This window comes from Bombina bombina, chromosome 9, assembly GCF_027579735.1.
Source record: "Bombina bombina isolate aBomBom1 chromosome 9, aBomBom1.pri, whole genome shotgun sequence".
Classification (NCBI taxonomy): Eukaryota; Metazoa; Chordata; class Amphibia; order Anura; family Bombinatoridae; genus Bombina; species Bombina bombina.
The window spans coordinates 141,748,362-141,762,980 of record NC_069507.1 but is presented as its reverse complement, the minus strand read 5'-3'; the positions used below and the strand labels follow the sequence as shown (position 1 = coordinate 141,762,980).

Here is a 14,619-nt window from a genome sequence, read left to right as displayed (position 1 = left end):
CCCAGGTAAGAAACAAATTTCTTTAAAAAAAAAATAAAATAAAATAAAATAAAAAAAAAATATGTTTATATTCCCCAAATATGAAACCGACAGTCTGCAGAAGGAAATACATGAACCTGACTCATGGCAAATATAAGTACAATACATATATTTAGAACTTTATATAAATGCATAAAGTGCCAAACCATAGCAGAGAGTGTCTTAAGTAATAAAAAACATACTTACCAAGACACCCATCCACATGTAGCAGATAGCCAAACCAGTACTAAAACAGTTATTAGTAGAGGTAATGGTAAATTGAGAGTATATCGTCGATCTGAAAAGGGAGGTAGGAAATGAATCTCTACGACCGATAACAGAGAACCTATGAAATAGACCCCCGTTAGGGAAATCATTGTATTCAATAGGTGATACTCCCTTCACGTCCCTCTGACATTCGCTGTACTCTGAGAGGAATCGGGCTTCAACAATGCTGAGAAGCGCATATCAACGTAGGAATCTTAGCACAAACTTACTTCACCACCTCCACAGGAGGCAAAATTTGTAAAACTGAATTGTGGGTGTGGTGAGGGGTGTATTTATAGGCATTTTGAGGTTTGGGAAACTTTGCCCCTCCTGGTAGGATTGTATATCCCATACGTCACTAGCTCATGGACTCATGCCAATTACATGAAAGAAATGTAACTAACATTTACATTTGTCAGAAAGAAAAAAGGAAATTTATGCTTACCTGATAAATTTATTTATTTTACGATATGACGAGTCCACGGATTTCATCCTTACTTATGGGATATCGCCTCCTGGTCAGCAGGAGGAGGCAAAGAGCACCATAGTAGAGCTGTATATATAGTTCCTCCCTTCCCTCCCACTCCAAGTCATTCGACCGAAGTTAGGAAGAGAAAGAAAAGCCACGGTGCAGAGGTGACTGAAGATTAACAAAACAAAGACCCGTCTTAGAAAATGACAGGGTGGGCCGTGGACTCGTCATATCTTAAAAGAAATAAATGTATCAGGTAAGCATAAATTTCCTTTTCTTTTACAAGATATGAAGAGTCCACGGATTTCATCCTTACTTATGGGACACAATACGAAAGCTATAGGACACGGATGAAAGGGAGTGACAAGACAGGAACCTAAACAGAAGGCACCACTGCTTGAAGAACCGTTCTCCCAAAAACAGCCTAAGACGAGGCAAAAGTATCAAATTTGTTAAATTTGGAAAAAGTGTGAAGAGACGACCAAGTTGCAGCCTTTCAAATCTGTTCAACAGAATCATCATTTTTAAATGCCCATGAGGAAGCCACAACCCTAGTAGAATGAGCCGTAATTCTTTCAGGAAGCTGCTGTCCAGCAGTCTCATATGCAAAACGGATAATACTCTTCAGCCAAAAAGAAAGGGAGGTAGCCGTAGCTTTCTGGCCCGTACGTTTTCCGGAAAAAACAATAAAAAAAAAAGATGATTGACAAAATACTTTAGTCGCCTGCAAGTAAAACTTCAGGGCACGGACCACATCCAAGTTATGTAACAGACGCTCCTTCTTAGGAGGATTGGGACACAATGAAGGAACAATAATTTCCTGATTAATATTTTGTTGGAAACAACCTTAGGAAGAAAACCAGGTTTGGTACGCAACACTACCTTATCAGAATGAAAAATAAGGCAAGGAGAATCACATTGTAGAGCCAAAAGCTCAGAAACTCTGCGAGCAGAAGAAATAGCAACCAAAAATAAAACCTTCCAAGATAACTTAATAACTATGGAATGCATAGGTTCAAACGGAACCCCTTGAAGAACCTTAAGAACTAAATTCAAACTCCAAGGAGGTCTAACAGGTCTAAACACAGGCCTGATCCTAGTCAGAGCCTGACAAAAGGATTGAACATACGGAATATCTGCCAGACGTTTGTGCAGCAAAATAGATAAAGCAGAAATCTGTCCCTTTAAGGAACTTGCTGATAACCCCTTTTCCAATCCGACTTGGAGAAAGGACAAAATCCTAGGAATCTTACTCCATGAGTAACTCTTGGATTCGCACCAATAAAGATATTTACGCTATATCTTATGGTAAATCTTTCTAGTAACAGGCTTACGTGCCTGAATCAAGGTATCAATGACCAGATCAGAAAACCCTCGGTTAGATAAAATCAAGCGTTCAATCTCCAAGCAGTCAGCTGTAGAGAAATTAGTTTCGGATGATGGAAGGGTCCCTGAATGAGAAGGTCCTGCCTCAATGGAAGCTTCCACGGTGGCAGAGAGGACATGTCCACTAGATCGGCATACCAAGTCCTGCGAGGCCACACAGGAGCGATGAGAATCACTGAAGCCCTCTCCTGCTTGATCCGAGCAATCACCCGGGGAAGAAGAGCAAACGGTGGAAACACATAAGCTAGGTTGAACGACCAAGGCACTGACAAGGCATCCATCAGTTCGGCCTGAGGGTCCCTGGACCTGGATTCGTATCTCAGGAGCTTGCCATTCTGACGAGATGCCATAAGATCCAGCTCTGGTCTGCCCCATCTGAGAATCAGAGTGGCAAAGACCTCCGGATGGAGTTCCCATTCCCCCGGATGAAACGTCGCCAAAGAACTCCTTGCTCCTCCCTGATTATTGATATAAGCCACAGTCGTGATGTTGTCCGACTGAAAAACGGATGAAGCGCGTTGAAGATTGCCCTCAACTCTAGAATATTTGTTGTAAGTTGAGACTCCGACAGAGTCCACACACCCTGAGCCTTCAGGGAATTCCAGACTGCTCCCCATCCTAGGAGACTGGCGTCTGTTGTCACTATCACCCACGAGGGTCTGCAGAAGCACGTCCCTTGGGACAGATGATCCTGCGACAACCACCAAAGAAGAGAGTCTCTTGTCTCCAGATCTATCTGAGGAGACAAATTTGCATAATCGCCATTCCACTGACTGAGCATGCTCAGCTGTAGGAGGTCTGAGATGAAAACGAGCAAACTGAATGATGTCCATTGCCGCCACCATCAATCCAATTACCTCCATGCACTGAGCCACTGATGGCTGAGGATTGGACTGAAGGGATCGGCATGTATTCAGAATCTTTAACTTTCTGACTTCCGTCAAGAAGATTTTCATAGACATAGAGTCTATTAGAGTTCCCAGGAAAGGAACCCTCATCTGTGGAATTAGTTAACTTTTTTCAAGATTCACCTTCCACCCGTGAGTCCTTAGAAAGGATATGTTACAAACTGCTATTTGTAACTGGCCCTTTAAATGAAAAGTTGCCCTGCTTCCATGGATCGTGGAGAAGCCTATTTTCCAGCCTCCTTCCTCATGACTATGGCCCCTGGAAGATTGTGCCCCTGAAAACATGTTAACTTTTGTTGGGTGTGTGTGGCCCTTTGAGAACCGTCTGGGGACATATTGTGACTTTGGTGAACAATGCCCCTTTAAGACTATGTCCCCAGACCTGTGAAATGACTTGTCCCTGGCTTTCTCCCACTTGGTTCAGTGGATAGGGCTTACTGAACCAAGTGCCACACAGGCAGAGTGTTCCACAGAGGGGGAGCACTATTGCAAAGGCATTGGTTTTCATTGTGTGCCATTAAGAGTTAATTTTGTTCAATTCTAAATACAAGTTTGCTGGGATCAGCTCTAATTAAGTTTAGTGATAAACTTTCCCATTGTCTAATCAGACTGCTAATGATAAGGTGGACTGCATTGTTTTATTGTGTGTAACTTGTTATCTGCTGAAGAAATGTAATTCTACTATGGCCTGTCAAAGGGCGTCGCCTCTCTATCTAAATGTATCAAATGTGTGATTGGGGATTTTATGCCTCCCCCCTGAGAGTCTTTTTTTGCATGTAACCTCAATAAAAAGCAGGCTGTGTGTTCCAGCACATCAGACCTATTCTGACCCTCTAACTTGCAGCTTTGACTCATGTTTGTAGGGGACAGCTATACTCACTACAGGGATTGCTATGCTCTTCATACTCCCTTAGCTACTGAGCTCCTGTAAGAGCTCTTGTTCCTGATCCTGCTTCGCTCTAAAGAAGGAAGAGGTTCACCTACTGGAGCCTGGTCGTAGGTCCAGGGCGCAGAGCAGATGGCGAGATACCAGCCCAGCAGCGGTGGTTCGTAGAGTCTGCATTACGTATGGTGGCTACGCAGTAGTTATAGTGTCTACGGTGCTGCTGCTCCTTTAGTGAGCGCTAGGAGAATCCTTTTCTACGGTCCAACCTCCAGCCAGCCTGGAGGCAACCGTAACATTTGGCGGCAGCGGTGGGATGGCATCCTAGCGCAAGGAGCAGCACCCCAACAGCACTGGTATCGTAGGAGAGTTATTGAGGGCAACGCTAGCCACTGCGCAGCGTCCCTACCTACAGCAGCATGGAGCTGACAAGATACTGGTCAGAACCCTGTGAAGAGCACCTCAACCGGATCCGTCGCTATGAGGGCGCGGATTTCGTTCCAGAGGTAAAGAGCCGGCTAGTCCGATATGGTCCAGAACCTGCGCAGGAGGTAGTCAGTCGCATCATCCGGGAATTGGATACGGAGAACGAAGCGGCACGAGCCTTTGAGCGCCAACTGTGGAGTTTGAGGGTATGGACACCTGGTCTCTCTCCCCAGCCGCAGCATGTTCCACAGGGAGAGGAGAGCAGCGACCTCCCTCCCCAGCGGCAGTATACCGTGCAGAGGGAAGAGACAACCGGTCTCCTTCCCCAACCCCAACCAGAGATACCCGAGGCAGCAGGCCTCATAGACTGGTCCTGGGAGGACCCCCAGCAGGCAGGTGGAGATGGGACCGCAGTCTCTCTACCGGCCCTACAGGGATGCTGGGCAGGCGGCCCAGATCCCCAGCAACAGACCCAGCTACAGGGAGGGGAGAGCATCGACCTCCCTCCCCAGCCGGAGTGTGCCTTCCAGGGAGAGGAGACAACCGGTCTCTCTCCCCAGCCGCATCATGTTCCACAGGAAGCGGAGAGCATCGACCTCCCTTCCCAGCGGCCGCCGGAGTATCAGGAGGAGGAGGTAAGCCAATTTCCCCCTCCCCAGCTAACTCCTAACTTGGGCCCAGGGTTAACAGTGGAGATTGTGAAAAAAGGGATTACCAATGGCACTACAGGTATAAATAGGACCTGTTTTATTTAAATGTCTGGCCAACTAGTGGGGCCTTTGTGTTGTCAGCCAACTGTGTGGCTAGATTTGGTGCTATGTGTATAATACTGATTTCTGGAGCAAGAAAGGAAAAGAATACACTTGGAAGCACTCACAGGTCACTTATTGAGTCATTTTAATAACGAGAGATCAAAAAATGAAATCCAAGAATGGAAGAGACATACACTTGACTATAATTAAAATTTAACTTTTATTGGGGTTCGAAAATAAAATAGGAAAAAACTTTAAAAACACACTTATGTACCGATTGTAGTCTATTTGGCTATGTCGTGTCACTGTACAGAATACTTGAATTACTTCTGCAAATACTCCTATATATAATATATAATTTGGGTTGCAGTTAATTAACCTGCTAACTATTCGCTGTTGTCTGTGTATACTATACTTATGTATACCTTAAATTGAGTGTAAGTGTTACCGGTTAAGTTGGATATATTACCAGGTTTAACCACCTACAGAGAAAGAGCAGTTATAAAAATATAGTCTTTCTTCGCTCGATTGTCTGAGAGGTTGATTGTATCTCTCTTCCCACATATGTATGTGTTTCAGTCTGAGTATTAAATAATGAAACAGTGTCTCAACTACACTGTTGTATAATAATAATGCACAAGACTGTTTATGTATTAGTGTGTGCTGATGTCACACCCACAAGCATATCAAACATAAACTAAATATTTGTTCCCACGCGTATACCTATTTCAGTCAAATTATTAAATATTGATGCAGTGTTTCAAATACACTGTTAAGTATTAGTGGTTCGCAAGACTGTTTGTGTATTGGCGTGTACTGGTGTCACTCTTACATGCATAACACAATCCAAATATTTCTCATTTGCTCTGTTATATATTAATAATTCAGCAGAGTGTTTTAGCATTAGACTGTGCCTGTATTCGCTGCTTATAGTGTGTAATAAACTTGTATATATCTCAATTTAAGCAATATAATTTGTCGTTAAATTAGGTATATTACCAGCTTCAACCCTCTTATAAATTATACAAGGCAGTTTATCAGTGTACTGTGTTTATTCAGTTGTCTGAAAGGTTAACTGTGTCTCAGTTTTTACACTCTTATACAAATTTCGGTCTAGAGAGTTTTAATAAAAATCACAGTAGCTTATGTCCTGTCATGTAATAGTGATTCACAGGATCTTATTTGCCTGCTCAATTTTGTAAGAGGTTAGCTGTGTCTATCTTTTTACACACACTTGTGTCTAATAGTTTCAATCTTAAATAATGTTGCAACGACCTAACTGCACATTCGTGACTGTTTATGCATTAGCGTATACTGACATTTGCGGCTATTTTTCTAAAAAATTGATATGCTTATATAAATCACAGTTTGGTACATACATGTAATCCGTGATATTAGGTATACTGACTAAATTTACAGCTGTAACCGTTAACTGTCTGGGAGAGTAATATGCTCTCCAGCGTTCTCGGGTGCTAGGTTAATTAGTACAACATGATTGTCAGTGACACTTGGCTAGCCGGATCAAATGTAAATATTGAACCATTCCTAGCTCTCAGTAGACTTCGAATAAATTGAGTGAAAAAGACTACAGTAATTGAATCGGTAGCTTAAGGCTTGCTAAAAACACAGGAGCTCCTAGGACTCCTCACCATTGCCCTAACGTCCCTGACATGTTTCGCCACGTAACGTGGCTTTTTCAAAGGTCCTTTGGAGCTCCTGTGTTTTTAGCAAGCCTTAAGCTACCGATTCAATTACTGTAGTCTTTTTCACTCAATTTATTCGAAGTCTACTGAGAGCTAGGAATGGTTCAATATTTACATTTGATCCGGCTAGCCAAGTGTCACTGACAATCATGTTGTACTAATTAACCTAGCACCCGAGAACGCTGGAGAGCATATTACTCTCCCAGACAGTTAACGGTTACAGCTGTAAATTTAGTCAGTATACCTAATATCACGGATTACATGTATGTACCAAACTGTGATTTATATAAGCATATCAATTTTTTAGAAAAATAGCCGCAAATGTCAGTATACGCTAATGCATAAACAGTCACGAATGTGCAGTTAGGTCGTTGCAACATTATTTAAGATTGAAACTATTAGACACAAGTGTGTGTAAAAAGATAGACACAGCTAACCTCTTACAAAATTGAGCAGGCAAATAAGATCCTGTGAATCACTATTACATGACAGGACATAAGCTACTGTGATTTTTATTAAAACTCTCTAGACCGAAATTTGTATAAGAGTGTAAAAACTGAGACACAGTTAACCTTTCAGACAACTGAATAAACACAGTACACTGATAAACTGCCTTGTATAATTTATAAGAGGGTTGAAGCTGGTAATATACCTAATTTAACGACAAATTATATTGCTTAAATTGAGATATATACAAGTTTATTACACACTATAAGCAGCGAATACAGGCACAGTCTAATGCTAAAACACTCTGCTGAATTATTAATATATAACAGAGCAAATGAGAAATATTTGGATTGTGTTATGCATGTAAGAGTGACACCAGTACACGCCAATACACAAACAGTCTTGCGAACCACTAATACTTAACAGTGTATTTGAAACACTGCATCAATATTTAATAATTTGACTGAAATAGGTATACGCGTGGGAACAAATATTTAGTTTATGTTTGATATGCTTGTGGGTGTGACATCAGCACACACTAATACATAAACAGTCTTGTGCATTATTATTATACAACAGTGTAGTTGAGACACTGTTTCATTATTTAATACTCAGACTGAAACACATACATATGTGGGAAGAGAGATACAATCAACCTCTCAGACAATCGAGCGAAGAAAGACTATATTTTTATAACTGCTCTTTCTCTGTAGGTGGTTAAACCTGGTAATATATCCAACTTAACCGGTAACACTTACACTCAATTTAAGGTATACATAAGTATAGTATACACAGACAACAGCGAATAGTTAGCAGGTTAATTAACTGCAACCCAAATTATATATTATATATAGGAGTATTTGCAGAAGTAATTCAAGTATTCTGTACAGTGACACGACATAGCCAAATAGACTACAATCGGTACATAAGTGTGTTTTTAAAGTTTTTTCCTATTTTATTTTCGAACCCCAATAAAAGTTAAATTTTAATTATAGTCAAGTGTATGTCTCTTCCATTCTTGGATTTCATTTTTTGATCTCTCGTTATTAAAATGACTCAATAAGTGACCTGTGAGTGCTTCCAAGTGTATTCTTTTCCTTTCTTGCTCCAGTTAACAGTGGAGATGTTAACCCCCACGTTCCCTTTGCCACCGGGCAGGACTATGCCTCAATTCCCCCAGCAGAAGAACTGGCATCAGGACAGAGCACTGCTGGCCTCTGCCCTACAGACCCCCTTGTTACAGGACTGGCCTGCAAACCCCTCACCCCAGCAGAAGCGCTGGCACCAGGGCAGAGTGCTGCTGGCCTCTGCCCCCCCCAAGTACCATCAGCTATTTGCCCAGCTGCGCCAGGAAGGCCGAGGATGCTACACTTTCATCCTACAACCTGGAACCTACAGGCCAGTAATACTTATTGTGGGGGGGCTACTTTGCTGCTAATGTTTATTTGTGGGTGGGTTGCGAGACTAACTTAGGCACTGACCGACAGAAGGTCAGGTGCCTGGTTAGTCTCCCTCCAAAAGGGGAGATATGTTACAAACTGCTATTTGTAACTGGCCCTTTAAATGAAAAAAGTTGCCCTGCTTCCATGGATCGTGGAGAAGCCTATTTTCCAGCCTCCTTCCTCATGACTATGGCCCCTGGAAGATTGTGCCCCTGAAAACATGTTAACTTTTGTTGGGTGTGTGTGGCCCTTTGAGAACCGTCTGGGGACATATTGTGACTTTGGTGAACAATGCCCCTTTAAGACTATGTCCCCAGACCTGTGAAATGACTTGTCCCTGGCTTTCTCCCACTTGGTTCAGTGGATAGGGCTTACTGAACCAAGTGCCACACAGGCAGAGTGTTCCACAGAGGGGGAGCACTATTGCAAAGGCATTGGTTTTCATTGTGTGCCATTAAGAGTTAATTTTGTTCAATTCTAAATACAAGTTTGCTGGGATCAGCTCTAATTAAGTTTAGTGATAAACTTTCCCATTGTCTAATCAGACTGCTAGTGATAAGGTGGACTGCATTGTTTTATTGTGTGTAACTTGTTATCTGCTGAAGAAATGTAATTCTACTATGGCCTGTCAAAGGGCGTCGCCTCTCTATCTAAATGTATCAAATGTGTGATTGGGGATTTTATGCCTCCCCCTGAGAGTGTCTTTTTTTGCATGTAACCTCAATAAAAAGCAGGCTGTGTGTTCCAGCACATCAGACCTATTCTGACCCTCTAACTTGCAGATTTGACTCATGTTTGTAGGGGACAGCTATACTCACTACAGGGATTGCTATGCTCTTCATACTCCCTTAGCTACTGAGCTCCTGTAAGAGCTCTTGTTCCTGATCCTGCTTCGCTCTAAAGAAGGAAGAGGTTCACCTACTGGAGCCTGGTCGTAGGTCCAGGGCGCGGAGCAGATGGCGAGATACCAGCCCAGCAGCGGTGGTTCGTAGAGTCTGCATTACGTATGGTGGCTACGCAGTAGTTATAGTGTCTACGGTGCTGCTGCTCCTTTGGTGAGCGCTAGGAGCATCCTTTTCTACGGTCCAACCTCCAGCCAGCCTGGAGGCAACCGTAACAGGATAGAACCAAGTCGGTATGAGATTTTGTCAGTTGATATGACACCGCCTGGATCAGAATATCGTCTAGATAAGGCGCCGCTGCAATGCCCCGCGGCCTGAGAACCGCTAGCAGAGCCCCTAGAACCTTCGTAAAGATCCTGGGTGCCGTGGCCAGCCCGAAGGGAAGTGCCACAAACTGAAAATGTTTGTCCTATCTCTGTGGATAGGAATATGAAGATATGCATCCTTTAAGTCCATGGTAGTCATATATTGACCCTCCTGGATCAACGGAAGAAATGTCCGAATGGTCTCCATCTTGAAGGATGGAACTCTGAGAAATTTGTTTAGACTCTTGAGATCTAAAATGGGTCGGAACGTTCCCTCTTTTTTGGGAACCACAAAAAGATTTGAGTAAAATCCCTGCCCCTGTTTTGGAACGGGACGAATTACTCCGATAGTGGAGAGGTCTTTTACACAACGTAAAAACGCCTCTATCTGGTCTACAGACAATTGTGAAAAACAACCTAAAAAATATAACGAACGTATACTGTCAAATATTAAGTAATTTAAGACTAAATTGGCCCCTTGCACCTCGCCACAGCTCTGCTGTGGCGCCTACCTGCTCCAAACCGAAACACAGAATAGTCGTGGACTGCGCTCCTAAAGTCGTTTGAGTTTTTAAGCACAAGCGACTTAGGCCACACCGGAGCCTAGATACAGCTCCAAGACCAGATCCGGAAACAAAATGCGCGACTGAGCGCACGAATATCGAGCCCCGCCCCTCGTGGGCGAAACTAACATCCCTGGTTATAGCAAGCACCGCATGGGAAATAAAACAGGTCAGTTCTCATAATAGTACCACGAATCACCAATGTGCCCCTTCACATAATCACACAACAGTTGTCAAAGCGAATAAATACTGTGCTGCCAGCGTCAAGCCCATAGAAAAAGCATTAGCCCCTGGTTAACCCGTTATTAGGCTACTGATTGACCACAAACAAAAGGTAATATTTATGCACCTAACTTGTACTGCAAAAACGATTACCCTCTCCCTGTACAGGGAAAGCAAAAAGAGCAGACACCCCCTCCCCTGCATATGAAAAGACCCTTTACACAAACAGGAGCAAGTTGGAGTAGGTAGACAGTCTACTTCTAAAACTTTGGGGCTTGGTTGGGAGTCTGAAAATCAGCACAATGTTGTTATTTAAAAATAAGCAAAACTATAATTTTTTTACCAAGAAAAAAAAAAAAAAAACACACACTCCTGTATGGGCTATGTAAATGGATCATCTACAAAACATTTATGCAAAGAAAAATCTAGTGTATAATGTCCCTTTAAGACGATCAACCCTGCACTGCTGTGTGTTTAACCCCCATAAAGAGGTGTGGCTCGGGACTCGCAGTGCACTGCAGGTCGTAAGCATAAACCAGCACTAACACAATCAGCAGAGCTAGTTGCTCATCTAAGTCATGAGACTAGTGATGCTGATTAGATGAGTGGCGGGTTCCACTCAGAATCAGCAGTGCTCCAGGCACTTCTACTGTGTGCTTAAACACAGATTAGTGTAAGATTGATAGTCTTAAAATGACATGCCCTAACAAATTAGAGCATGTAATTGTTCAACTATTATAGCCCTTAGAAAAATTTAAATGTTCCAATCATAATATTGAAAAAAATATCTGCAAGTTATATACAAAAATGCTACACATAACAGTGTGTAACCATTTAATAGGTGCAACTGTAGCTGCCTTGTTGAGTAATTTATAAATTCCTCAATGGTCTACTGTAATAGTATTTTGTAGTATGTGCAGCAGTAAAGAAACGGTATAGATTGCTCATTATCAAACACTAAAAACAAGGATATACTGTTAATCTTGCTTCACGGACAGCAAGTCTTACGTACAATATTTAGAAGACAACCGGCATGTGCCACACACAGTAGGTTAACTCTCTAAAGCAGGGTTTTTCAAACCACAGGTCAGGACACATTACTGGGTTGCAACACCATGTGCATGTAGCAAGAGTGAGAGTATATGTGTTATCACCTTTTAAAACACGTTCAAGTTTGACTACAATCAGGAATAAAGTACACTTTTAGTCACAGAAATTGCAGCTATCTTGTATATTAGTTCAGAAATTTTCAGACCAAGCATAAAATTATGGTTGCAAAGGTATGTGGTTTCGTGGCACTGGGTCTTGAGAAAAAAAAAAAGATTGAAGTTCCCTCCCCTAAAGCATACTATGGAATACTTTACAATAATCATTTAGATAAAAAAATATAGCATTCCTTTTTGGCTTCAATATTTTGCATCCTTCTGCAATAAAGCAGAGCAAATCCTTTTTTTGACCTGGTGAAAAACATACCTTGAAAAGAAAGAAAAAAAAAAAGTTTTTTATATAAATTGTTTAAATTATACTTAAAGTGATGGTAAATCCTAGGATTTACCAATGCTACAAATAAAGGGGACTTTCAGTCATGAAGTATAAAATACTTCATGCTGAAAGTTCCTTTATATGTCTGTAGCGTATGTTGTGCTGACTGTCTCAGCACAACATGTCGTCGCCCCCCTCCCCCCCAGCAGAACACTTTATTTATTTTTTTATTTTAAAGAGGGGACGTTTCCACCTCTTAGCCAATAGTCATGCTCCCCAGTTGGCATTATGCTGTATGGCTAGCATGCTATTGGCTAACATCACCTAATTGACAAATAGCGTTCTGCCATAATAATCAAAGAGTTACATGCTTTAATTTGTTAGAGAACATATGGACCCTACACTACTGTGTGTATAACTCCAGCAAATGAGTTAAACACACAGTAGAAGTGCCGTTCAGAACCTGTAAGGCACTGCTGGTACTGAGCGGAAACCACCACTGATCCAATCATAAGCGCTAGCTGAACATCAGAGCCGTGTGATTAGCACTGTGAATTGGATCAGTGACAGCCTCCGCTCAGGGGTTAAACACATAGTACTATTGGATGAATAGTGTTAAAATTGCATGCTTTTCTGGATTATGGCCCTTTATTTTTAAATGTAGGTGTCATCTAGAATACTTATGAGCCACCAATATACTGTATAAAGTTTCTAGGAGTGAAGAAATGATTTTATATAATGAATATTTGCACAACAATAGCAAACAAGACTTGAGTTTGAAGAAATGTCTCAGTTACTGTAAATCAGGGAGGACCAACTTCCTAAAAACACATAGGGGTAGCAGATCAATATTTTAGAAGTGTTAAAAACTGTATATTAATAGATATTAAATACACAAATAATATATTTCCCAAGAATGTCCAGTACCAGACTGACAGTTTTATCTCATGTTACAGGGGACCCAATAGCACATTTTTATCTGCTCTTTCCTGTGACCACAATAAAAACTATAGCACAAATTATCAGTACTACTTTTTTTTATGGGGCAGCAAAAACTAGCACAGAGGGCTACATGTGGCTTATGGGCTGACAGCTGGTCCTCTCTGCTGTATATACAGTAACTCAATGACTTTTTCACCATAATGCAAAGTCAAGTTCTAGGCAATAAGGTCTTTAAAGAACAGTCAAAACGGGGGGGTCAATAACTGAACAAAATACCAAAAGCTGTGGGGTCTGCTTTCATATTTTAAAGAATATTCGCACACTGGGATAGGAATTTGAGTGGTTCATATATCTTATCTAGAATGATGGGGTTTAATTCACAGCCATAAGTTTTTTTGTATAGCATTATACCGATCAGAACGCAGCTTACAACAAAGATATTGAAATCTATGCAGATATCAACAAAACTTTAAACCGACAGCAACACACAATCTGTATATAAGGAAAGAACACACGAGGGCCTAGTTTTACTATACGGTTTCTGTATACTTGTGCATAGAGTATAATTACATACAGACTCGGTGTCAGTCTGTAGAGCGTGCACTAAATTTATTATCTACGTAACGCATGGGTCTCAATAACCGTGATTAAAATCCGCATTTAACCGTCATTTTACAGTATTGAATGAAAAAACACCGGTTCTTACCTTTCGATAAAAATAAATATTTCCTCCTTTCACCGCTGTCCCTCTTGTAATATTGAGCCAAGTTCTCTGACTGACAAAGCGTTAAAACAAAAACCAGAGGGGTTTTTGGAGTTAAGATATTTGAAAATCGCGCTTCTGACCAATCAAAACATTCTGCCTGATACGGATTGGGTAGAGCGCACCTACCACGTGACCATATTTAAAAGTTATCTTGCTCAGGGCTGCTTAGAGGGTGTTACTGTAAATGCCTAGCTCATATAGCAAGGCGGAAACGAGGCTGGAGAAACGTCACTTGACAGCTTTATATGTATAATATACGGAGAGAGCATTCATAGTTTGAACTGTTTTCTTATGTTACTTTATAGCTTTTTATTTGCAGAAAATGTTATGTATAATATATGCACCCTGTTATCAGAAATAATATTGTGATCACAATTTTACTGGTGTCAACTAAGATTATTGCCTTGTAAAATATTAAAAATAATAAAATAAGTATACAAACATTTTAATACGTTTGGTGCCATAATATTTTTTTATAGAAGTAATTTTTTTTTCATAATTTTACTGTTATAGTTTGGGCTTCTTTCCTGAGTGTAGTTTTACATGTATGAAAACTATATTTAAAGGTATAGATACAGTATCTCACAAAAGTGATTACACCCCTCACATTTTTGTAAATATTTTATTATATTTTTCCATGTGACAACACCAGGCATCCCAACCTGCACTTTATTTTTTTTTTGGCTTGACTAAACTAAATAGAGTAAGCCCCTATATAACATTATACACACAC

At 41.2% G+C, this 14,619-nt stretch overlaps 1 protein-coding gene across 1 annotated transcript in view; it reads right to left on the bottom strand.

The window, feature by feature from the left end:
* Positions 1-13,968, bottom strand: part of KIF11 (kinesin family member 11) — a 193,272-nt gene extending 179,304 nt beyond the window's left edge. The window contains exon 1 of the mRNA XM_053692415.1: positions 13,827-13,968. The gene's annotated coding sequence lies outside the window, so the exon portion shown is untranslated. The remainder of the gene's footprint in view (positions 1-13,826) is intronic.
* Between the last annotated feature and the right edge of the window lie 651 nt (positions 13,969-14,619).